This window comes from Nerophis lumbriciformis, linkage group LG39 (genome assembly GCF_033978685.3).
Source record: "Nerophis lumbriciformis linkage group LG39, RoL_Nlum_v2.1, whole genome shotgun sequence".
Taxonomy (NCBI): domain Eukaryota; kingdom Metazoa; phylum Chordata; class Actinopteri; order Syngnathiformes; family Syngnathidae; genus Nerophis; species Nerophis lumbriciformis.
This window is the reverse complement of record NC_084586.2, coordinates 18,532,501-18,559,390: the sequence shown is the minus strand read 5'-3', so window position 1 is coordinate 18,559,390 and position 26,890 is coordinate 18,532,501. Positions and strand designations below refer to the sequence as shown.

The window sequence follows — 26,890 nt, the reverse complement described above, 5'->3', positions numbered from 1 at the left end:
CCTCATCCGTGGCTCACTAGTGCAACAACAACAAGGCCGGAAATGTGTCCCGTGAAAAACCGTCCGACCGGAGCCCTCTAATAACTAAAGTTCCTTGGGTGAATTATGTAAACTCACTACACCAGTATGTTTTAGCGCTTTCGTGGCGAGTTTACTGACAGATATAAGTAAGAACTTTACACTACTTTATGAAATGGAGATGGAGCTAACAGTTTTAATGACATTCAGACTTTACTTCAATCAATAATCATCCGGAAACAACAACACCGAAAATGTGTCCCGTGAAAAACCGTCCGACCGGAACTCTCTAATAACTAAAGTTCCTTGGGTGAATAATGTACACTCACTACACCGGTATGTTTTAGCACTTTCATGGCGAGTTTACTGACATATATAAGTAAGAACTTTACACTACTTTATGAAATGGAGATGGAGCTAACAGTTTTAATGACATTCAGACTTTACTTTAATCAATAACAAAGCAGCATCTCCTCATCCGTGGCTCACTAGTGCATCAACAACAAGGCCGTGAAAAAACGTCCGACCGGAACCCTCTAACAACTAAAGTTCCGTGTGAATTATGTACACTCACTACAGTTTTTAGTGCTTTGATAGCGAGTCTACTGACAGATACAAGTAAGAATGTTACACTACTTTATATTAGAAATGGCAACGGCAGAAGATGAATGCCACATAAAAAAGGTAGAGAATGGCGGACTACAATGGCCGACGTGCGCAAATTATGCAGATCCCAAATACACATCAGCAGGTACCAGAAAGTAAGAAAAGTTGTTTTTGCATAATATTGCTAAACAAAACGTCAGACAATGTCTACTAATAGGTTTTATTTTGCAGTGCTTATACACACACTATAATAATACTTGTATGTTTAACGTGCCGACAACTTGAGAGGGCAGAAGCACTGTTGTCATTAGGGATGTCCCGATCCGATATTTGGATCGGATCGGCCGCCGATATTTGCCAAAAAATGCGTATCGGCAAGGCATGGGAAAATGCCGATCCAGATCCAGTTTAAAAAAAACTCCGGTCCGTGTTTTCCAACGCACCGATTTAAATAATACATTCCACTTTTCTGCTGCTCCGTAATTTCCGTTCCGCATTTTCCAGCACACCTTCAACACATCCACAGGTCTGTGGATTCTCACGAAGTTGCTTTTAGCTGCTGGCATTACACGACAGGCTCTTCTCACTCTTTTCTGTGTCTCCCTCTCACAGACAGCAAGCGCACCTTTTTACACACGTCACATACTGTCACGTCATACGTCACATACATATACACTCTCTCCCAGCAGAGAGGTAGCAGCATGGCTAACGTTAGCTGTGATGCTAGCGCAGCCGTGTGACCAACCTTCCCTCTAAGGTGCGCGCCTGTGCAATTGTGCACTGCTCAATCGTCCTCTGCGCATAGCAACTATATGCCACACGCAAAATCAAATAAAAAAATAAGCGCATAACAATTTTCGACACACGGACACGACAGAGAAAACAGTTTTCGTCATCATTGTTCAAATATTGTAACGTATGTCGAGACGCTTATCTCCATTCGGTGCCACACGTCCACACCATCAAAATGCCGAGGCAAACATTTCCACATCAACACCGTATGAAAAAATTTGTGATTTTTTTAGTTGTGATTTCCTTCTCTGCATGAAAGTTTAAAAGTAGCATATATTAATGCAGTATGAAGAAGAATGTTTTAATGTTGACATGCAAGCCCTGAAAGAACATTTTGAAAATCAAGACTACATTTCCTGCAAATGGGTGCATTTTTACCCTATATTTTAACTTTAGATTTATTCTCATATCAAACTCTTTTGGCTGTCTTTTTGACACTTACATCCGGCGCCCCCCTCCACACCCCGGATTATAAATAATGTAAATAATTCAATGTGATTATCTTGTGTGATGACTGTATTATGATGATAGTATATATCTGATAGTATATATCTGTATCATGAATCAATTTAAGTGGACCCCGACTTAAACAAGTTGAAAAACTTATTGGGGTGTTACCATTTAGTGGTCAATTGTACGGAATATGTACTTCACTGTGCAACCTACTAATAAAAGTCTCAATCAATCAATCAAAACACATAGAATCATCATACTGCTGTGATTATATGCATCAAGTGTTCATTCAAGGCTAAGGCAAAATATCGAGATATATTTTGTGTATCGCAATATGGCCTTAAAATATATCGCAATATTAAAAAAAGGCCATATCGCCCAGCCCTAGTTCAATGATGCCATTTCTGTTTGTCATGTATCATTTTGTCTATTTTGTGTTTCTCCTTGAATAAACAGGTCAGTTTCTTGTTACCAACCATTGTGTATTATTCAAACTCCCCTAATTCAGCTGGCTAGTTGTTATCAAGAGTACTAAAACCCTTTTCAACATGATTCTGACAACTAAGTAGGCTAAATAACTTTAAACTTTAATACATGCTCGGATAGGCCAGTATCCGTCAGTATCGGTATCGGATCGGAAGTGCAAAAACAATATCGGTATCGGATTGGAAGTGCAAAAACCTGGATCAGGACATCCCTAGTTGTCATATACTGTTTTTATCTGCAGCCTCCCGGCTGAAGCCAAACACACTAACAGCTTGTGAAGACCTCAGGAGTTCCTAAACGTCCCACTGTGCCGACCTTCCACAAAAGAGGGGCCGTGGACAAAGCCGAGTACACGTTGCCACTTGAGGCTGATAACGGCCGTTTGTCAGGCTCGACGAGCTAAGACGCCGGCGTAGATAAATACCCTCGTCCTTGGTCCTTGAAGATGAAGTCGAGTGCGTTCCAAATCTGCACTGACTGTACTCGGGGTCGAGGGTCGCCGGGAAGAGCAGGAATGTGTTTTCGCGGAGCGTCGACTTTCAAAACAAACACTTTGTAGCAAATCTCAGCAACCTTGCATGGCACAATAGAGGAAGAGTTAAACAAACAACAAAGCCTTGGGGCACACCCTGAAGTGGTGATCACATGACTGGTGCCTATTATGCCCGACAGGGAGGAGCAAGATGAAAGGTATTGTCGCTAACCTACAAATATGATCCTCTAGAGCGGTGTTTTTTAACCACTAGTGTACCGTGAGATGTTGTTTGGTGTGCCGTGGGAGATTATGTCATTTCACCTAATTGGGTTAAAAATATTTTTTTGCAAACCAGTAATTATAATACGCAAATAATGTGTTGTTGTTGAGTGTCGGGGCTGTCTGGAGCTCGGCAGATTAACTGTCTGATACTCTTCCATATCAGTATTTATTAGCCTTTATTTAACCAGGTAAAATCCCATTGAGATCAAAGATCTCTTTTCCAAGGGAGACCTGGCCAAGAGGGCAGCAGCAAGGTTACATTAAAAACAGTAAACAAATACATACAACATCACATTTACAACATTAAAACTTGCTCACATAACAGCTTTAAACTCATTCAACGTAACTAGGGTTTGAAGTTTAATGTTTGATTGCAGGTTATTCCAAGCCTTCGGTGCTGAAAACCTACCGTATTTTCCGCACTATTAGCCGCACCTAAAAACCACAAATGTACTCAAAAGCTGACAGTGCGGCTTTTAACCCGGTGCGCTTTATATATGGATTAATATTACGATTCATTTTCATAAAGTTTCGATCTCGCAACTTCGGTAAACAGCCGCCATCTTTTTTCCCCGTAGAAGAGGAAGTGCTTCTTCTTCTACGCAAGCAACCGCCAAGGTAAGCACCCGCCCCCATAGAACAGGAAGCGCTTCTTCTTCTACTGTAAGCAACCACCCGCCCGCGTAGAAGAAGAAAAAGCGCGCGGATATACCGTACGTTTCATTTCCTTTGTGTGTTTACATCTGTAAAGACCACAAAATGGCTCCTACTAAGCGTCAGGGATCCGGTTCATGAAAAGACGCAATCTCTCCATCCGCACACGGATTACTATTTCACACCAACTGATATTCCTGTGAACCGCACTGTGGATACAACGGGAGCATGTACGGTGAATATTCGTACCACAGGGAATGAGAAGTCATCCTTCACTGTGGTTCTAGCTTGCCATGCTAATGGCCAGAAACTTCCACCCATGGTGATATTCAAAAGGAAGACCTTGCCAAAAGAGACCTTTCCAGCCGGCGTCATCATAAAAGCTAACTCGAAGGGATGGATGAAGAAAAGATGAGCGAGTGGTTAAGGTAAGTTTAAGTTTACGCGAAGAGGCCGGGTGGCTTTTTTCACGCAGCTCTGTCCATGTTGATATACGTATGTTTGTGATTGCACATTTGCGTACATTTTGGGAGTGAACAGAGTTGTTAGAACGCTGGTTTTTAATATATTATTAAAGTTTGACTGACCTATCTGACTGTTTTTTTGACATTCCTTTAGCGCAGTTAGATGCGGCTTACAACACCGGGCGGCTTATAGGTGGACAAAGTTTTGAAATATGCCGTTCATTGAAGGCGCGGCTTTTAACCCAGGGCGCCTTATGGTGCGGAAAATACGGTAAATGCTTTCTTGCCCAGTTCAGTTCTTACTTTGGGGACGACAAATTGCAGAACATTCATTGAACGAAGATTGTGACTTCCTTGTTTCTTTGTTAAAAGACAAGACAGATAAGATGGAGTGATACCCAGAATGGTTTTGTAGATGAAAACATACCAATGATTGAGGCGTCGAGCACATAAAGATGTCCAGTTAACCATTGAGTATAACACACAATGGTGAGTAAGGGGAGCGCAGTTGGTGATGAATCTCAGTGCCCCGTGGTACACACTATCCAGCTTGTGGAGACAAGTAGATGGTAGCAGGTAGCTAATTGCTTTGTCGTGATCACAATATGCAGACGACAGTGTGCAGGTAAAAAGGTATCTAAGGTATCTAAGGAGGCGAGTGCCGCTAAGAAAAAGGCATTGAAGCTTAGGGAAGGCTATGCGGAACGAAACTAAAACTGAATCGGCTGCAAAGTAAACAAAAACGTAATGCTGGACGACAGCAAAGACTTACTGTGCAGCAGAGAAGGCGTCCACAAAGTACACCCGAACATGACATGACAATCAACAATGTCCCCACAAAGAAGGATACCGTATTTTCCGCACCATAAGGCGCCCTGGGTTATAAGCCGCGCCTTCAATGAACGGCATATTTCAAAACTTTGTCCACCTATAAGACGCCCCGTGTTATAAGCCGCATCTAACTGCGCTAAAGGAATGTCAAAAAAAACAGTCAGATAGGTCAGTCAAACTTTAATAATATATTAAAAACCAGCGTGATGTGGGCGCGCACGGAGTCGTATATCAACATGGACGGAGCTGCGTGAAAAAAGCCACCCGGCCTCTTCGCGTAAACTTACCTTAACCACTCGCTCATCTTTTCTTCATCCATCCCTTCGAGTTAGCTTTTATGATGACGCCGGCTGGAAAGGTCTCTTTTGGCAAGGTCTTCCTTTTGAATATCACCATGGGTGGAAGTTTCTGGCCATTAGCATGGCAAGCTAGAACCACAGTGAAGGATGACTTCTCATTCCCTGTGGTGCGAATATTCACCGTGCGTGCTCCCGTTGTATCCACAGTGCGGTTCACAGGAATATCAAAAGTCAGTGGAACCTCGTCCATGTTGATAATGTTCTCTGGCCGGATCTTTTTTTCAGCTATCTTGTTTTTACAATATGCACGGAAAGTAGCCAGCTTTTCTTGAAAGTCTTTAGGCAGTTGCTGTGAAATAGTAGTCCGTGTGCGGATGGAGAGATTGCGTCTTTTCATGAACCGGATCCCTGTCGCTTAGTAGGAGCCATTTTGTGGTCTTTACAGATGTAAACACACAAAGGAAATGAAACGTACGGTAATATCCGCGCGCTTTTTCTTCTTCTACGCGGGCGGGTGGTTGCTTACAGTAGAAGAAGAAGCGCTTCCTGTTCTATGGGGGCGGGTGCTTACCTTGGCGGTTGCTTGCGTAGAAGAAGAAGCACTTCCTCTTCTACGGGGAAAAAAGATGGCGGCTGTTTACCGTAGTTGCGAGACCGAAACTTTATGAAAATGAATCTTAATATTTATCCATATATAAAGCGCACCGGGTTATAAGGCGCACTGTCAGCTTTTGAGAAAATTTGTGGTTTTTAGGTGCGCCTTATAGTGCGGAAAATACGGTACAAACAACTGACATCTTCTTGATAGCTAAAACAAAGCAGGCGCGGGTGATAGCGCTCAGGGAAGACATGAAACTGCTACAGGAAAATAGCAACAAAACAGGAAAAGCCACCAAAATCGGAGCGCAAGACAAGAAGTAAAACACTACACACAGGAAAACACCAAAAAACTCTAAATAAGTCAGGGTGTGATGTGACAAGTGGTGACAGTACACCTACTTTGAGACAAGAGCTATAGTCATGCATGCTTGGTTATGCTTTAAAGTCATATCCAACAATTGCCAGAACAACTTTTTACCGTCTGCTGAGTTGAATTTTTTTATATTTTCTGCATTTTTTCAATGAAAAAAATGTGCCTTGGCTCAACATTTTTTCAAAACACTGCAATATAAAACAAATCCACACCAATAACAATTGAATATTTGTTGCATGAGCAGATAATATCAAAGTTTAAAACATGTGTAATTTCCATGTTTTTTCTGTCAAAATGGAAACAATTAGTAAGAACAATGAAGTATGCATATTAGGGCTGGGCGATATGGCCTTTTATTAACATCTGGATATTTTTAGGCCATGTCACGATACACCATATACAGTGGGGCAAAAAAGCATTTAGTCAGCCACCAATTGTGCAAGTTCTCCCACTTAAAATGATGACAGAGGTCTGTAATTTTCATCATAGGTACACTTCAACTGTGAGAGACAGAATGTGAAAAAAAAATCCAGGAATTCACATTGTAGGATTTTAAAAAAATGTATTTGTAAATTATGGTGGAAAATAAGTATTTGGTCAATAACAAAAATTCAACTCAATACTTTGTAATATAACCTTTTTTTGGCAATAACAGAGGTCAAACGATTACTATAGGTCTTTACCAGGTTTGCACACACAGTAGCTGGTATTTTGGCCCATTCCTCCATGCAGATCTTCTCGAGAGCAGTGATGTTTTGGGGCTGTTGCCGAGCAACACGGACTTTCAACTCCCTCCACAGATTTTCTATGGGGTTGAGGTCTGGAGACTGGCTAGGCCACTCCAGGACTTTCAAATGCTTCTTACGGAGCCACTCCTTCGTTGCCCGGGCGGTGTGTTTGGGATCATTGTCATGCTGGAAGACACAGCCACGTTTCATCTTCAAAGCTCTCACTGATGGAAGGAGGTTTTGGCTCAAAATCTCACGATACATGGCCCCATTCATTCTTTCCTTAACACGGATCAGTCGGCCTGTCCCCTTAGCAGAAAAACAACCCCAAAGCATGATGTTTCCATCCCCATGCTTCACAGTAGGTATGGTGTTCTTAGGATGCAACTCAGTATTCTTCTTCCTCCAAACACGACGAGTTGAGTTTATACCAAAAAGTTCTATTTTGGTTTCATCTGACCACATGACATTCTCCCAATCCTCTGCTGTATCGTCCATGTGCTCTCTGGCAAACTTCAGACGGGCCTGGACATGCACTGGCTTAAGCAGGGGGACACGTCTGGCACTGCAGGATTTGATTCCCTGTCGGCGTAGTGTGTTACTGATGGTAACCTTTGTTACTTTGGTCCCAGCTCTCTGCAGGTCATTCACCAGGTCCCCCCGTGTGGTTCTGGGATTTTTGCTCACCGTTCTCATGATCATTTTGACCCCACGGGATGAGATCTTGCGTGGAGCCCCAGATCGAGGGAGATTATCAGTGGTCTTGTATGTCTTCCATTTTCTGATAATTGCTCCCACAGTTGATTTTCTCACACCAAGCTGCTTGCCTATTGTAGATTCACTCTTCACAGTCTGGTGCAGGTCTACAATTCTTTTCCTGGTGTCCTTCGACAGCTCTTTGGTCTTGGCCATAGTGGAGTTTGGAGTCTGACTGTTTGAGGCTGTGGACAGGTGTCTTTTATACAGATAACAAGTTCAAACAGGTGCCATTAATACAGGTAACGAGTGGAGGACAGAAGAGCTTCTTAAAGAAAAAGTTACAGGTCTGAGAGCCAGAGATCTTCCTTGTTTGAAGTGACCAAATACTTATTTTCCACCATAATTTACAAATAAATTATTTAAAATTCCTACAATGTGAATTCTTGGATTTTTTTTTCACATTCTGTCTCTCACAGTTGAAATGTACCTATCATGAAAATTACAGACCTCTGTCATCATTTTAAGTGGGAGAACTTGCACAATCGGTGGCTGACTAAATACTTTTTTGCCCCACTGTATATCTCTATATTTTGCCTTAGCCTTGAATGAACACTTGATGCATATAATCACAGCAGTATGATGATTCTATGTGTCTACATTAAAACATTCTTCTTCATACTGCATTCATATATGCTACTTTTAAACTTTCATGCAGAGAAGGAAATCACAAGTAAAAGTGTATTTATTAAAGAGTTATTAAGCAGTGGCACAAACATTCATGTCATTTCCAAAACAGAAAGTGCAAGATTGTCAGAGACATTTTAAAACAAGCTATGAGTGCACTTTTGTGCATGATGTCACTAAGATGACACATCAAAACAACACTAAATTAAAGTGCACTTTTTGTACAGAACGCCACTACAATAGTTTAAAACAAATAAAGTGCACTTTTGTGCATGATGTCACTAAGATGACACATCAAAACAACACTAAATTAAAGTGCACTTTTTGTACAGAACGCCACTACAATAGTTTAAAACAAATAAAGTGCACTTTTGTGCATGATGTCACACAAGATATTTCAATAAGTGTCAAATAAAAATGAGCTGCATAATAGGAAATCAAATAGTGTATGTCCTTCGCTATGTGGTAGGTTCCTGCGGACGTTATCTCCTTCTGTTTTAGACTATTTTTTTCATACAGTGTTGATGTGGAAATGGTTGCTTGGGCATTTTGTTAGTGTAGCACCAAACAGAGATGTTGACATGCGGAGTTTCAAGCACTCTTCATTGTCTAGCACAGGGGTCGGCAACCCAAAATGTTGAAAGAGCCATATTGTACCAAAAATACAAAAACAAATCTGTCTGGAGCCACAACAAATTAAAAGCCATATTACATACAGATAGTGTGCCATGAGATATACATTGAATTGAGATGACTTAAAGGAAACTAAATGAGCTCAAATATAGCTACAAATGAGGCATAATGATGCAATATGTACATATAGCTAGCCTAAATAGCATGTTAGCATCGATTAGCTTGCAGTCTTGCAGTGACCAAATATGTCTGATTAGCACTCCACACAAGTCAATAACATCAACAAAACTCACCTTTGTACATTCATGCACAACGTTAAAAGTTTGGTGGACAAAATGAGACAGAAAAAGAAGTGGCATAAAACACGTCCTAGAAAGTCGCAGAAAGATATACATGTAAACAAACTACGGTGAGTTCTAGGACCGCCAAAATTAGTAGGACAAAACGGCGCTCGCCAAATACTTGAGTCAGTGAAGCATGTTTAATATAAACAGTGTGCTTTATAACAATTAGGGAGGTTTGTGTCATGTTTGTCCTCCTACAGAAACCATATTAAAACTAAAAATATATTTTTTTCCCCTCATCTTTTTCCATTTTTCATACATTTTTGAAAACGCTCCAGACAACCACTAGGGCGGCGCTAAAGAGCCTCTAGAGCCGCGGGTTGCCGACCCCTGGTCTAGCAGGTGACTTTTCAAATGATGCTACAAATTAGCAGTGGTGCTACTTTTTGTAGCAACGCTTTTGCCGCATACTTGACATATTACGGTTGTCTGTTAACATCTTCCCGCTTGAAGCCAAACCACCGCCAGACGATGGACCCCCTGCTGTTTTTCTTGGCAATTACCGTATTTTCCGCACCATAAGGCGCCCTGGGTTATAAGCCGCGCCTTCAATGAACGGCATATTTCAAAACTTTGTCCACCTATAAGCCGCCCCGTGTTATAAGCCGCATCTAACTGCGCTAAAGGAATGTCAAAAAAACAGTCAGATAGGTCAGTCAAACTTTAATAATATATTAAAAACCAGCGTGATGTGGGCGCGCATGGAGTCGTATATCAACATGGACGGAGCTGCGTGAAAAAAGCCACCCGGCTTCTTCGCGTAAACTTACCTTAACCACTCGCTCATCTTTTCTTCATCCATCCCTTCGAGTTAGCTTTTATGATGACGCCGGCTGGAAAGGTCTCTTTTGGCAAGGTCTTCCTTTTGAATATCACCATGGGTGGAAGTTTCTGGCCATTAGCATGGCAAGCTAGAACCACAGTGAAGGATGACTTATCATTCCCTGTGGTGCGAATATTCACCGTACGTGCTCCCGTTGTATCCACAGTGCGGTTCACAGGAATATCAAAAGTCAGTGGAACCTCGTCCATGTTGATAATGTTCTCTGGCCGGATCTTTTTTTCAGCTATCTTGTTTTTACAATATGCACGGAAAGTAGCCAGCTTTTCTTGAAAGTTTTTAGGCAGTTGCTGTGAAATAGTAGTATGTGTGCGGATGGAGAGATTGCGTCTTTTCATGAACCGGATCCCTGTCGCTTAGTAGGAGCCATTTTGTGGTCTTTACAGATGTAAACACACAAAGGAAATGAAACGTACGGTAATATCCGCGCGCTTCTTCTTCTTCTACGCGGGCGGGTGGTTGCTTACAGTAGAAGAAGAAGCGCTTCCTGTTCTATGGGGGCGGGTGCTTACCTTGGCGGTTGCTTGCGTAGAAGAAGAAGCACTTCCTCTTCTACGGGGAAAAAAGATGGCGGCTGTTTACCGTAGTTGCGAGACCGAAACTTTATGAAAATGAATCTTAATATTAATCCATATATAAAGCGCACCGGGTTATAAGGCGCACTGTCAGCTTTTGAGAAAATTTGTGTTTTTTAGGTGCGCCTTATAGTGCGGAAAATACGGTAATTATTCTGACTTCATTTGTTACCAGATCCGCACCTTCTTTCTCTCGTATTACCACTCGCACCACACCGCTTGCATCACAGCTAACGTTACCCATGTATAGTCATATATAGTCATTTTCTATATCGCACAGAGACAAACCCGCGATATATCAAGTACAATCGATATATTGCCCGTCCTAATGCACATTATTTCAAGACCTTCGCGGGCCACGTTAAAATAACGTGTCGGGCCAGATCTGGCTCCTGAGCCTTGAGTTTGACACCTGTGCTCTAGAGCCTCTGTCGGTATTAACGCGGCTGAACTTCATGGAACGATGACGTGAGGCCCACTGTAGTTAGTTTCTAGGCGTGGTCAGGGCACCGTCATTGCACCACTTCTTCACCAAAAAACAAAAACAAAAGAGCGCCAACGCTAGGATCGTAACAAAGAGACGATTATACAAATCGGGAGGGTAAAATAACAGGTTCATTCCTGTGTTAAGGTCTGGAACCTTCTCTGTGAAACAATCGTAACAATAGCAAACAACACTGGCATGTCTACGTGATTACAAGCTGACATCACTCAATAATTCCACAGTGTGTCCACTGATGACACATGTTGCACTCATACTATTGTGTTAGATCCACTATGGACTGGACTCTCACACTATTGTGTTAGATCCACTATGGACTGGACTCACACTATTATGTTAGATCCACTATGGACTGGACTCTCACACTATTATGTTAGATCCACTATGGACTGGACTCTCACACTATTATGTTAGATCCACTATGGACTGGACTCTCTCACTATTATGTTAGATCCACTATGGACTGGACTCTCACTATTATGTTAGATCCACTATGGACTGGACTTTCACAATATTATGTTAGATCCACTATGGACTGGACTCTCACACTATTATGTTAGATCCACTATGGACTGGACTCTCACTATTATGTTAGATCCACTATGGACTGGACTCTCACACTATTATGTTAGATCCACTATGGACTGGACTCTCACACTATTATGTTAGATCCACTATGGACTGGACTCTCACACTATTATGTTAGATTCACTATGGACTGGACTCTCACTATTATGTTAGATCCACTATGGACTGGACTTTCACAATATTATGTTAGATCCACTATGGACTGGACTCTCACACTATTATGTTAGATCCACTATGGACTGGACTCTCACACTATTAAGTTAGATTCACTATGGACTGGACTCTCACACTATTACGTTAGATCCACTATGGACTGGACTCTCACACTATTATGTTAGATCCACTATGGACTGAACTCTCACTATTATGTTAGATCCACTATGGACTGAACTCTCACTATTATGTTAGATCCACTATGGACTGGACTCTCACACTATTATGTTAGATCCACTATGGACTGGACTCTCACACTATTATGTTAGATCCACTATGGACTGGACTCTCACACTATTATGTTAGATCCACTATGGACTGGACTCTCGCAATATTATGCTAGATCCACTCGACGTTCATTGCACCGCCATTAGCTCCCATTTTTATAGTCTTTGGTACGACTCGGCCGGGGTTTGAACTCACAACCTACTGATCGCATCAATATAATGACACAACATGTGTTGTCTTCATTATAACACTTATATAAGACTTTGAAAGTCATTTTGATAGTAGGCTAATATAACTAATATAGACACTTACATCATGTGTTGTCTTCATTGTAACACTTATATAAGATTTTTTAAGTAATTTTGATAGTAGGCTAATACAACTAATATAGACACTTACACCATACGTTGTCTTCATTGTAACACTTATAAGATTTTTAAAGTAATTTTGATAGTAGGCTAATACAACTAATATAGACACTTACACCATACGTTGTCTTCATTGTAACACTTATATAAGACTTTTAAAGTCATTTTGATAGTAGGCTAATATAGACACTTACATCATGTGTTGTCTTCATTATACCACTTATATAAGACTTTGAAAGTCATTTTGATAGTAGGCTAATATAACTAATAATGACACAACATGTGTTGTCTTCATTATAACACTTATATAAGACTTTTAAAGTCATTTTGATAGTAGGCTAATATAACTAATATAGACACTTAGATCATGTGTTGTCTTCATTATAACACTTATATAAGACTTTTAAAGTCATTTTGATAGTAGGCTAATATAGACACGTACATCATGTGTTGTCTTCATTATAACACTTATATAAGACTTTGAAAGTCATTTTGATAGTAGGCTAATATAACTAATATAGACACTTAGATCATGTGTTGCCTTCATTATAACACTTATATAAGACTTTTAAAGTCATTTTGATAGTAGGCTAATATAGACACTTACATCATGTGTTGTCTTCATTATAACACGTATATAAGACTTTGAAAGTCATTTTGATAGTAGGCTAATATAACTAATATAGACACTTAGATCATGTGTTGTCTTCATTATAACACTTATATAAGACTTGTACAGTCATTTTGATAGTAGGCTAATATAGACACTTACATCATGTGTTGTCTTCATTATAACACTTATATAAGACTTTTAAAGTCATTTTGATAGTAGGCTAATATAGACACTTACATCATGTGTTGTCTTCATTATAACACTTATATAAGACTTTGAAAGTCGTTTTGATAGTAGGCTAATATAACTAATATAGACACGTACATCATGTGTTGTCTTCATTGTAACACTTATATAAGATTTTTAAAGCAATTTTGATAGTAGGCTAATACAACTAATATAGACACTTACACCATACGTTGTCTTCATTATAACACTTATATAAGACTTTTAAAGTCATTTTGTTTGGTTTGAAGTCACGTGATTCACTACAATAGGGCCCTACAGCACACTGGATTCTAGTTAATTGAAATACTGGATATTGTTCAAAGGAGATACATTTCAATTGAAAAACTTGAGCACAAAACACAGCAAACAAATGTCAAATGCGCAGCAAACTATTTACAATGTAGCTCTTTTAAACAACTTCACAGTGAAGTAAAGTCACCTAATGGAGAGTTGGGAGCGGTTTGGTTTGATGAGATTTGACCGTTGCTGCACTTTCACGTATGGATGACATCTTTTACAGGAGAAAATAACCTGGAATATGTCAACTATTCATGCAGTGAGAAATAGTAATCATTAACAAGCAGTTTACCTTTAACTCTGATTTATTTTTTTTAGTATGATCAACTGCAACCTTGAAGTTGGCTGAACAGTTTGTTTTTTTTGGACACTATCGTAACAATTGAAGTGTGTGGGGCTCAAATATGGTGAAGTGATTTGTCAACCTTATCAGAACAACTTCTGGTGTTGACACAAGCCTTTCACTCCCCTCAACGTGACACATCCTTCACAGGAATAGTGATTAACTGTGACTTTGTTGTTCATAGAAACTGTCTGAGGACTTCCTTAGCAACGGTCATATTTTGTCCAGACTTCTTCAAAAATGTACAGTTTTAGCGGTACTAATAAAGTACCACCGTACTAATGAATGAAAAAAGGTACATACGGACTTTGAAAAACACCGGTACTTTTTTTTCTTATGACATTGCTGGTACCGTATTTTCCGCACTATAAGGCTCACCTAAAAACCACAAATTTTCTCAAAAGCTGACAGTGCGCCTTATAACCCGGTGCGCTTTATATATGGATAAATATTAAGATTCATTTTCATAAAGTTTCGGTCTCGCAACTTCGGTAAACAGCCGCCATCTTTTTTCCCGGTAGAACAGGAAGCGCTTCTTCTTCTACGCAAGCAACCGCCAAGGTAAGCACCCGCCCCCATAGAACAGGAAGCGCTTCTTCTTCTACTGTAAGCAACCACCCGCCCACGTAGAAGAAGAAAAAGCGCGCGGATATCACCATACGTTTCATTTCCTTTGTGTGTTTACATCTGTAAAGACCACAAAATGGCTCCTACTAAGCGACCGGGATCTGGTTCATGAAAAGACGCAATCTCTCCATCCGCACACGGATTACTATTTCACAGCAACTGATATTCCTGTGAACCGCACTGTGGATACAACGGGAGCACGTACGGTGAATATTCGCACCACAGGGAATGAGAAGTCATCCTTCACTGTGGTTCTAGCTTGCCATGCTAATGGCCAGAAACTTCCACCCATGGTGATATTCAAAAGGAAGACCTTGCCAAAAGAGACCTTTCCAGCCGGCGTCATCATAAAAGCTAACTCGAAGGGATGGATGAAGAAAAGATGAGCGAGTGGTTAAGGTAAGTTTAAGTTTACGCGAAGAGGCCGGGTGGCTTTTTTCACGCAGCTCTGTCCATGTTGATATACGTATGTTTGTGATTGCACATTTGCGTACATTTTGGGAGTGAACAGAGTTGTTAGAACGCTGGTTTTTAATATATTATTAAAGTTTGACTGACCTATCTGACTGTTTTTTTGACATTCCTTTAGCGCAGTTAGATGCGGCTTACAACACGGGGCGGCTTATAGGTGGACAAAGTTTTGAAATATGCCGTTCATTGAAGGCGCGGCTTATAACCCAGGGCGCCTTATGGTGCGGAAAATACGGTAATATGAGCCGAGGGGTGCATGTGAGTCAACACACACACATCGCACTTACAAGCAGAAACAAGCTGGAGACAGAAAAGGGAGAATGGACGTATGTTGGCTTAACATCTAACGATACAATTGAAGTTATAAGCACATAAGGGCTTCAAAACATAGCTATAACTAGCGGCTAAGATCCCTCCGCAGTGTTTTAGCTACTTCTAAATAACTCATCCTCGCCTCTATGGCGACAAATAAAGTACGTTTCTCACAGGTATCATCCCAGCAGGACGGGTAATAGCTAAACATGCTTCACTACACACAAGTAGAAGGATACACGCTAACTGCTAACAGCAAGCTAACACTCCTGAATGTAAACAAATGCTCTGGGTGGATCCACACAGACATCGACTGTAACGATACCAAGTACAAGAGTCTTATATAGTCAATACTACATTGATATTTTTCATTATCACACACTTTTGTCATTTTTGTTAATTGCCATTTAATTTTGTTATGACCCACCTATCCATCCATCCATCCATCCATTTTTTACCGCTTGTCCCTTGATCATGTGACTACTTAGTATTGGATCAATACCCACATTTGTAGTATCACCCAAAAGCAATGAAAAGTATCCAAACAACAGAAGAATAAGTGTTTATTACATTTTAACACAATTGTTAAAACTGAAAGCAAGCAGTAAATAAACAAGTAGATTGATAATCAATTTTATACCGCTTGTCCCTCGTTGACAAAATAATACAATGGGGAAATGACATAACATGTTACTGCATACGTCAGCAGACTAATTAGGAGCCTTTGTAACTTGTTTGCTTGCTTAGAACTGAAAGAAGATTGCCTGGTATGTTATCTATATTAATTAAGGCCAAACCTGTTATTGTCACGTGGGGGGGTCGCAGCTCGCTGCGGGGTTGTTCTTCCAATGCAAAATAGACGGCTCCGGACAACAGCGTGAAGGTAGGCTAGGATTTATTAATATAAATCACGCACTACCGCGAACATAAACAATACAACAACAACTACAACAAAAAAAGAGGCAAGCGTGCCTACAACGCAAGTGAGGCTAATCTTAAACAGAAGCTATGGCATGGACATGGAAACTTACTTGGACAGAGCAAGACATAAACCGGTGTGACATCAAAACAACGCAGGCAGAACAAGTGATGAACAAAGGTAGGCTTAAATAACAGTGACATGATTGGTGACAGGTGTGTGTGTGAGTCCGAACGTGAAACAGGTGCGTGACGTGACAGGTGAAAACTAATGGTTGCTATGGTGACAAAACAAAACAAAAGTGCACAAAAAGTCCAAAATTTAAACCGAACATTACTAAAACAAAACATGATCACACAGACATGACAGAATCCCCCCCTTACGGACAGATCCCAGATGTCCAAAAACAGAAAATATCAACAAGAGTCATGGGAGGGTGGGAGGGGGACATGGCGGTGGGTCGCCAGGCCACGTGTCCCCGTATCCACCGGGGCAGAGTTAGGTGGCGGCGGCGAGTGGAACGCCGCTGCAGCAGGCGAGGCGGGCGCCCAGGGAATGGCCACATTCGTGGCCGACTGGGAGGTGGGCGCACTTGGCGTGGCGGGCGACCAGGTAGCGGCCATATCCGTGACCGACGAGGAGGGAGGTGCGTCGTCATCGTGGCAGGCGTGGAAGCAGCAGATGATGCAGGCAGCGAAGCTCGGCGTGGCGCGTCAGGCGGCGAAGCACGGCGTGGCGCGTCAGGCGGCGAAGCTCGGCGTGGGTCTTGGTCTTGGTCTTGGCGTGGCGGGTCTTGGTCTTGGCGTGGCGGGTCTTGGTCTTGGCGTGGCGGGTCTTGGTCTTGGCGTGGCGGGTCTTGGTCTTGGCGTGGCGGGTCTTGGTCTTGGCATGGCGGGTCTTGGTCTTGGCGTGGCGGGTCTTGGTCTTGGCGTGGCGGGTCTTGGTCTTGGCGTGGCGGGTCTTGGCGTGGCGGGTCTTGGTCTTGGCGTGGCGGGTCTTGGTCTTGGCGTTGTGGAACTGGTACCGGAGCTTGGCGTGGCGGGTCTTGGCATGGCGGGTCTTGGTCTTGGCATGGCGGGTCTTGGTCTTGGCATGGCGGGTCTTGGCGTCGTTGAGCTGGTACCGGAACTTGGCGTTGTGGAGCTGGTACCGGAGCTTGGCGTCGTGGAGCTGGTACCGGAGCTTGGCGTCGTGGAGCTGGTACCGGAGCTTGGCGTCGTGGAGCTGGTACCGGAGCTTGGCGTCGTGGAGCTACTGGTGCAGGTGGAGGTGGTCTAGCTGGGGGTTGCGGCTTGGCATGGTAAAAGACTGGTGGTGGCGGCCGTGAGGGAGGCTGTGGCTTGACATGGTGAAGCTGAGTCACCCCACCAGTGCAGTTCCCAGCCCTAGCCCCCCCCTCAAGGAGCGGATACCAGACGCGCTCCCTGCGGTCTGGAACTCTCTTTAAGGGTGGGTGGGGGGAGGTATGGAGGGGGGCAGAATCCTCCCCATTAAATTGTCCAGAAAATCTATTCACCACCCCCACTTTAGACTGGGTCTGAAAAAAATCTAAATTTAGAAAAAAAAATTCTCAAAAGGATTATTTTTTGAAACGAAGTCCTTGGTGGGCGGCTGACAGAGGGCGTAAATAGAATCTAAAAAAAAATAAATCTTGGTTTCTGACGTCATCACCAGTGGGCGGGATGACGTCATCAGCACAGATCTCCTGCGGCGGCAAGGAAAAATGAGCTGCTTGGGGAATCTTGTTGTCCGTGGGAGGGTTTTGGGGGAATGACGCGTCATGCTGGCAAGAAAAAGCCTTTCTGGTTGGCTTCCAGCTTTGCCAGCGCGTCTCCATCACCTCCTCGTGGCCGGTCTGCGGAAGAACGTCTGCTGCCTGCGTTCTGTCACGTGGGGGGGTCGCAGCTCGCTGCGGGGTTGTTCTTCCAATGCAAAATAGACGGCTCCGGACAACAGCGTGAAGGTAGGCTAGGATTTATTAATATAAATCACGCACTACCGCGAACATAAACAATACAACAACAACTACAACAAAAAAAGAGGCAAGCGTGCCTAAAACGCAAGTGAGGCTAATCTTAAACAGAAGCTATGGCATGGACATGGAAACTTACTTGGACAGAGCAAGACATAAACCGGTGTGACATCAAAACAACGCAGGCAGAACAAGTGATGAACAAAGGTAGGCTTAAATAACAGTGACATGATTGGTGACAGGTGTGTGTGAGTCCGAACGTGAAACAGGTGCGTGACGTGACAGGTGAAAACTAATGGTTGCTATGGTGACAAAACAAAACAAAAGTGCACAAAAAGTCCAAAATTTAAACCGAATATTACTAAAACAAAACATGATCACACAGACATGACAGTTATTTGATTACAATAAGAAACGTATGTTTAATATGTCATAAGATGTCCTGTTTAAATAAAGTTAATTACATTTTTTTGTCGTACCCTATATTTTAAAAGTGGCGAAAAGCATAGAAATACACTTTGGTAGTGGTACCGGTAACACACTATTGTATCGGGACAACACTACTACGACGTACCTTGTTTGTCCAATTAGTCAAAAACACAATGATCCTGCCTACTAGTCTAACAGTATGTATAGCATGGACCCTCACAACTTGAAACTGGACTAAAATTCCAACAAAATGCTGGTTTAGAAGTTAAAAAAATGCACTTTTGAACTAAACACAAACTTAATAGGAATTCACTGCATGCACTAGAAATGTTGTGTCCAAACGTTATGACTTGGGGGCCGCGTAGGGCTACAAAAATTTGGCCATATGCTGAAAGCCGTGCAAAGTAACTGTATTTATATATATGTACATACATATACATATATATATATATATACATACATATACATATATAAATATATGTATATACATATATATATATATATATGTGTCTTAATAAGGTTATCCAAAAAAATAGTGCTCGATACCGTAGTAGAGCGCAATATATGTATGTGTGGGAAAAAAAATCACAAGACTATTTCATCTCTACAGGCCTGTTTCATGAGGGGGGGTACCCTCAATCATCAGGAGATTTTAATGGGAGCATTCGCATACCATGGTTTATATAGGGCACAGAGTGGGTGGGTACAGGCTGGCCTAGGGGCGTGGTGATTGGCTCATGTGTTGCCTAGGAGGTGTTTCCGTCTATGGCGGCATGTTGTTACAATTTCGCTGCGCTTGTTGAGGGATGACAGGTCTGGACGGTAAATAATAAACAGTTTCTCTTTCAAGCATAGGTTGCATCTTTTATTACCACTATTGTAAGGTGTGCTGGATGCAAGAATTTGCCATGTTATTGAATATTCAACATTATTGTCTTTGAGGTCCCAAATGTGTTTGCTGAGTTCTGTGGTATTTCGCAGGTTTTTGTTACTGAAAGAAGCCTTGTGATTGTTCCATCTGGTTTTGAATTCTCCCTCGTCTCAACGAACACAAATTCCTCAATCTGATTGACAAACACTTTCCCAAAGACAACATCCTAAGAAAAGTATTCAACAAGAACAACATTAAATTGAGCTACAGCTGCATGAACAATATACGACAAATCATCTCAAACCACAACAAAACAATTGCAAATGAGCCGTCGGCCCTCAGACAGAGCGACTCCAAAACCAACAAAGGATGTAATTGTCGAAAGAAACCTGATTGCCCCCTCAACGGGGGGTGCTTACAAACATCAGTTGTCTACCAATCTAAGGTAATACGCAAGGACATTAACACATCCGACACATATGTAGGATTAACCGAGGGAGAATTCAAAACCAGATGGAACAATCACAAGGCTTCTTTCAGGAACAAAAACCTGCGAAATACCACAGAACTCAGCAAACACATTTGGGACCTCAAAGACAATAATGTTGAATATTCAATAACATGGCAAATTCTTGCATCCAGCACACCTTACAATAGTGGTAATAAAAGATGCAACCTATGCTTGAAAGAGAAACTGTTTATTATTTACCGTCCAGACCTGTCATCCCTCAACAAGCGCAGCGAAATTGTAACAACATGCCGCCATAGACGGAAACACCTCCTAGGCAACACATGAGCCAATCACCACGCCCCTAGGCCAGCCTGTACCCACCCACTCTGTGCCCTATATAAACCATGGTATGCGAATGCTCCCATTAAAATCTCCTGACGATTGAGGGTACCCCCCCCCTCATGAAACAGGCCTGTAGAGATGAAATAGTCTTGTGATTTTTTTTTCCCACACATACATATATATATATATATATATATATATATATATATATATATATATATATTAGAGATGCGCGGTTTGCGGACACAACCGCGGAGTCCGCGGATTATCCGCGGGTCGGGCGGTTGAAATAAAAAAAAATTTGATTTTAAATGGATTCAGGCGGGTGGCAGTTAAACCAATTTGGAAATATATATACATAGGTAAATGTTGTTACCCACATACGAAAAACGAGCAGGCACCTGCAGCATATGCCACAACAGAAGAAGAAAAAAAAAAGAGATGGCAACGCCGGCAGCAAACGTGGTACGCGACAAACTAAAAAAGGGAATACTAAAGACCAGGGGAAAAAAAGGCCAGAAAAGTTCAGCGTGGACTCGTTTTTATGAGGTTGTAAATCAGGATGATAGTAATGCTGGCTACGTGATTTGCAAGAGCTGCGACGCTGTTTATGTCTACGACAGTCACAAAACCGGGACATCTAACATGGTGCATCACATTTGTGCAAAACCCCGAACCTCCACAAACACCCTGAGCATGAACAGTTTCGTCCGCCGTGATCCCAGAAGAGTGCCACAGGATGTTAAAACAAGATAGAACGCAGCTGCCTGCAGCAGTTTGAGTGGTGCGAGCGCGCTTGGAGGTGCGCTCAGCGCGGCTCCCAGATGATTGCGACTGGTGTGCAATGTCTCTGCTACATTGGATCAGTCTCCTTTCTTTAACAGGCAAAAGCTTTATAACCTCACTAATGCCTTGCATCGTCTATATTAGATATATAACAACGGGCGGGTGCGGTTTTGATTAAATGTTAGTTCAGGTGGATGCGGATGGTTGACGACTTTTGTGATGCGGTTGCGGATGAAATAATTGCCTATCCGCGCATCTCTAATATATATATATATATATATATATATATATATATATATATATATATATATATATATATATATATATATATATATATATATATATATATATATATATACATATACATGCACATACATTGACCATGCAGCCCATTTTTCTTCAAGTGCCTCCTTATTGTGCATCTTGAAACAGCCACACCACAATTTTTCAGAGAGTCCTGTATTTCAGCTGAAGTTATTTGTGGATTTTTCTTTGCATCTCGAACAATTTTCCTGGCAGTTGTGGCTGAAATCTTTGCTGGTCTACCTGAATCCCTCATTTTCCACTTCTTAATCAGCGTTTGAACACTGCTGATTGGCATTCTCAATTTCTTGGATATCTTTTTATACCCCTTTCCTGTTTTATGCAGTTCAATTAGCTTTTCTCGCAGATCCTTTGACAATTATTTTGCCTTCCCCATGACTCAGAATCCAGAAATATCTATGCAGCACTGGATGAAAGATGCAATGGTCTGTCAGAAGCCCAGAAACTCACTGACCTTTTATACACACACATTAATTACAAACAAACATGTCACAGGTGAGGATTGGAACCTTGATTAGCCATCCAAACCTGTTTGTGTCAACTTTTGTGCATGTTATCAGATCAAAGTCACTGGGGTATGTAAACTTTTGATCAGGGTCATTTGGGTACTTTCTTTTGTCATTTTGATTTAAAAAGAGTAAACACAGTTGTTTGCCAATAAATAGCTTCACACAACCATTAAATGGAAGAAAGGTTTTTGTGTTATCATTCATATTCTCTGAAGAATGGCCAAGAAATCATAAATTCTCCCAGGGTATGTAAACTTATGAGCACAACTGTATATATACAGTTTCCAAAAATAATTTGAAATGTGGACTCTTTTCCACTTTACATCAGTCCATCTAAGATGAACTCGGCCCAGCGAAGCTGGCAGCGGTTTCTGGGTGTTGTTGATAAATGGCTTTTGCTTTGCATAGTACAGCATATACATAATATATATATATATATATATATATGTGTATGTTTTATTTATATAATGGATATAGAATTACTAATCAATATAATTTGATATTAAGAGTATGTGAAAGTTCGACTTCTACCTTGTTTACTTCCGTGACGACCTCCTAAAAGTTGTGTAATCAATCAGAAATATCAAGCTGCTAAAATGTGTGGGGAGAGTGTTTTGCATTTTCCCCCATCATGCCCATCCATCCATCCATCTTCTTCCGCTTATCCGAGGTCGGGTCGCGGGGGCAGCAGCTTAAGCAGGGAAGCCCAGACTTTCCTCTCCCCAGCCACTTCGTCCAGCTCCTCCCGGGGGATCCCGAGGCGTTCCCAGGCCAGCCGGGAGACATAGTCTTCCCAACGTGTCCTGGGTCTTCCCCGTGGCCTCCTACCGGTTGGACGTGCCCTAAACACCTCCCGAGGGAGGCGTTCGGGTGGCATCCTGACCAGATGCCCGAACCACCTCCTCTGGCTCCTCTCGATGTGGAGGAGCAGCGGCTTTACTTTGAGCTCCCCCCGGATGGCAGAGCTTCTCACCCTATCTCTAAGGGAGAGACCCGCCACCCGGCGGAGGAAACTCATTTCGGCCGCCTGTACCCGTGATCTTGTCCTTTCGGTCATAACCCAAAGCTCATGACCATAGGTGAGGATGGGAACGTAGATCGACCGGTAAATTGAGAGCTTTGCCTTCCGGCTCAGCTCCTTCTTCACCACAACGGATCGATACAGCGTCCGCATTACTGAAGACGCCGCACCGATCCGCCTGTCGATCTCACGATCCACTTTTCCCTCACTCGTGAACAAGACTCCGAGGTACTTGAACTCCTCTACTTGGGGCAAGATCTCCTCCCCAACCCGGAGATGACACTCCACCCTTTTCCGGGCGAGAACCATGGACTCTGATTTCCATCCCAGTCGCTTCACACTCGGCTGCGAACCGATCCAGTGAGAGCTGAAGATCTTGCCCAGATGAAGCCATCAGGACCACATCATCTGCAAAAAGCAGAGACCTAATCCTGCAGCCACCAAACCAAATCCCCTCAACGCCTTGACTGCGCCTAGAAATTCTGTCCATAAAGGTTATGAACAGAATGGGTGACAAAGGGCAGCCTTGGCGGAGTCCAACCCTCACTGGAAACGTGTCCGACTTACTGCCGGCAATGCAGACCAAGCTCTGACACTGATCATACAGGGAGCGGACCGCCACAATCAGACGGTCCGATACCCCATACTCTCTGAGCACTCCCCACAGGACCTCCCGAGGGACACGGTCGAATGCCTTCTCCAAGTCCACAAAGCACATGTAGACTGGTTGGGCAAACTCCCATGCACCTTCAAGGACCCTGCCGAGAGTATAGAGCTGGTCCACAGTTCCACGACCAGGACGAAAACCACACTGTTCCTCCTGAATCCGAGGTTCGACTATCCGGCGTAGCCTCCTGTCCAGTACACCTGAATAGACTTTACCGGGAAGGCTGAGGAGTGTGATCCCACGATAGTTGGAACACACCCTCCGGTTCCCCTTCTTAAAGGGGGCGGTACCTCTGGATTGGCAGACCGGGGTGGTGGTTCCCCCATCATGCATTGTAGTAAATTTAAAAGGGTGTAATTTTGAAAAAAAAAAAGGATGGTGCGTGCGCATTTTTTTGTAATATCCACAAAGTTGAGTGAGCAGGTTGTGTTATGTGTGACCATGTTTGTTGACCCGTTATGTTGGTTGCAGTTTTTTTGCGCCATGAGGTTGTTTGAAACGGGTCATATAAGTAAATGCGGTGCTATGTACACTTCAACGTGCAATTCATGGTCATCGGCCTGCTTTACTCGCACTGTCCGCAATATTGCGGCAAAGCTTGAGCTATTGGATTGGCAGATATTCAAAATGAGGATGGCGGCACCTCGCAGGCCTGTAGTTTGGACACCCATGAACTACAAAGGAGTTCGTGTTGTCCTTGCGGAATTACGAGGAAGCGCCTGTGGATTTTTCATAGATTTTCATCAAATTTCAGAGCATGTATTTGGACACTTAGCGACGAGAACACGGTGGATGTGGAACTTGATGATTGGACGTGTTCCACTGTGGTAACTATCCATCAACATTGGGGTTTTCCACTTTGAGACAAAACAAGCTTATAGATCATTTGTTAAAAACAACATCAGATGTTTAAGGTACTTGCCCTGTGGATGAATTAGAACAGCCTGGCATAATTAAATGAACTAAAAGACTATTACCGTATTTTCCGCACCATAAGGCGCCCTGGGTTAAAAGCCGCGCCTTCAATGAACGGCATATTTCAAAACTTTGTCCACCTATAAGCCGCCCGGTGTTGTAAGCCGCATCTAACTGCGCTAAAGGAATGTCAAAAAAACAGTCAGATAGGTCAGTCAAACTTTAATAATATATTAAAAACCAGCGTTCTAACAACTCTGTTCACTCCCCAAATGTACGCAAATGTGCAATCACAAACATACGTATATCAACATGGACAGAGCTGCGTGAAAAAAGCCACCCGGCCTCTTCGCGTAAACTTAAACTTACCTTAACCACTCGCTCATCTTTTCTTCATCCATCCCTTCGAGTTAGCTTTTTATGATGACGCCGGCTGGAAAGGTCTCTTTTGGCAAGGTCTTCCTTTTGAATATCACCATGGGTGGAAGTTTCTGGCCATTAGCATGGCAAGCTAGAACCACAGTGAAGGATGACTTCTCATTCCCTGTGGTGCGAATATTCACCGTACGTGCTCCCGTTGTATCCACAGTGCGTTTCACAGGAATATCAGTTGCTGTGAAATAGTAATCCGTGTGTGGATGGAGAGATTGCGTCTTTTCATGAACCGGATCCCTGACGCTTAGTAGGAGCCATTTTGTGGTCTTTACAGATGTAAACACACAAAGGAAATGAAACGTACGGTGATATCCGCGCGCTTTTTCTTCTTCTACGCGGGCGGGTGGTTGCTTACAGTAGAAGAAGAAGCGCTTCCTGTTCTATGGGGGCGGGTGCTTACCTTGGCGGTTGCTTGCGTAGAAGAAGAAGCGCTTCCTGTTCTACCGGGAAAAAAGATGGCGGCTGTTTACCGAAGTTGCGAGAGCGAAACTTTATGAAAATGAATCTTAATATTTATCCATATATAAAGCGCACCGGGTTAAAAGACGCACTGTCAGCTTTTGAGAAAATTTGTGGTTTTTAGGTGCGGCTAATAGTGCGGAAAATACGGTAGTTACCACATACTTGAACAAAGTGCAAGAGACGTGGGCTTTTAAAGCAACTCCTCCCACCCTAGTCAGTACGCGCTCTTTCCAGCACAAACCATGACATCATGCAGGCAGCTCGCCAGCTTCCTCCAAGCAAAAGCTCAGTCACATTTTTTTTTCCCCACCCCAAAATCAACACAACACAATCACTGACGGGAGGCTCACCCAGCGTGACCTTTGGCTTGTTACCGTGTAGGCCGGGGCGGAGGGGGGGTTCAAAGCACAACATTGGTCCATGCGTCCAAGCTGTTGGGTTGTAAAAGCGATGTTTTGGACATTAAAGTTAATCCATGGACGAACTTTGAAAGATGCGAGGGTTAATTAGCCAGGATGTTAACAACAACCGGAACAGGAAGTTGGAACTCGCAGCCTTTGTTCTTGACTTCCATCCATCCTAATATCCAGGCTATTGACGTTGATAGGAAGCTTCTAGATTCAAGCACGTGTTATTATCCTCAGGGCTCATACTTCGTCTTTAACTATGAAACTTTTTCCCAGCAACCTACAACTGTGAAACATTGCAAACCTACCGTATTTAAATAATTTAGGATTGCTTATTGTTTTTATTGGATAGTAGTCTGTTTATTTCAATTCTTATTTTTTATCTTTATTACTTATGTGATTTATTTTTATTCCATATTTGTTTCCACTACCGCACCTTAAGTTGGAGTCCTTAATCTCGTTATATACAAATATAATGACAATAAAGTCCGTTATATTCTATTCTTCTATTTGTATTTGCGAAGATTAAGATTGTACGGCGTAAGCAGCCACATCATGATGATTTTCTACCGTGCCATTGTAGAGAGCATCATTAGATATGGGATCACCTCATGGTTTGGAAACCTAACCGTTAAGCTAAAAAGCAAACTGGCCGGCATGCATAAAACGGCAATGAAAATCGTAGGGAGGAAAGAATATGAGCCTATACAGAGCATCTATGAGCAGGCAGTTAGGAAAAAAGCTAAGAAAATT

General features: G+C 42.5%; 1 protein-coding gene across 2 annotated transcripts in view; it reads right to left on the bottom strand.

Moving 5' to 3' along the window:
* Positions 1 to 26,890, bottom strand: part of cdc42ep4b (CDC42 effector protein (Rho GTPase binding) 4b) — a 65,106-nt gene that overhangs the window by 35,951 nt on the left and 2,265 nt on the right. The window contains exon 1 of one of the 2 annotated variants that reach the window (XM_061931844.1): positions 2,780 to 2,947. The exons of the other annotated variant lie outside the window; for it this stretch is intronic. The gene's annotated coding sequence lies outside the window, so the exon portion shown is untranslated. Of the gene's footprint in view, positions 1 to 2,779; positions 2,948 to 26,890 lie in introns of those variants that run through there. 2 annotated transcript variants of the gene reach the window in all.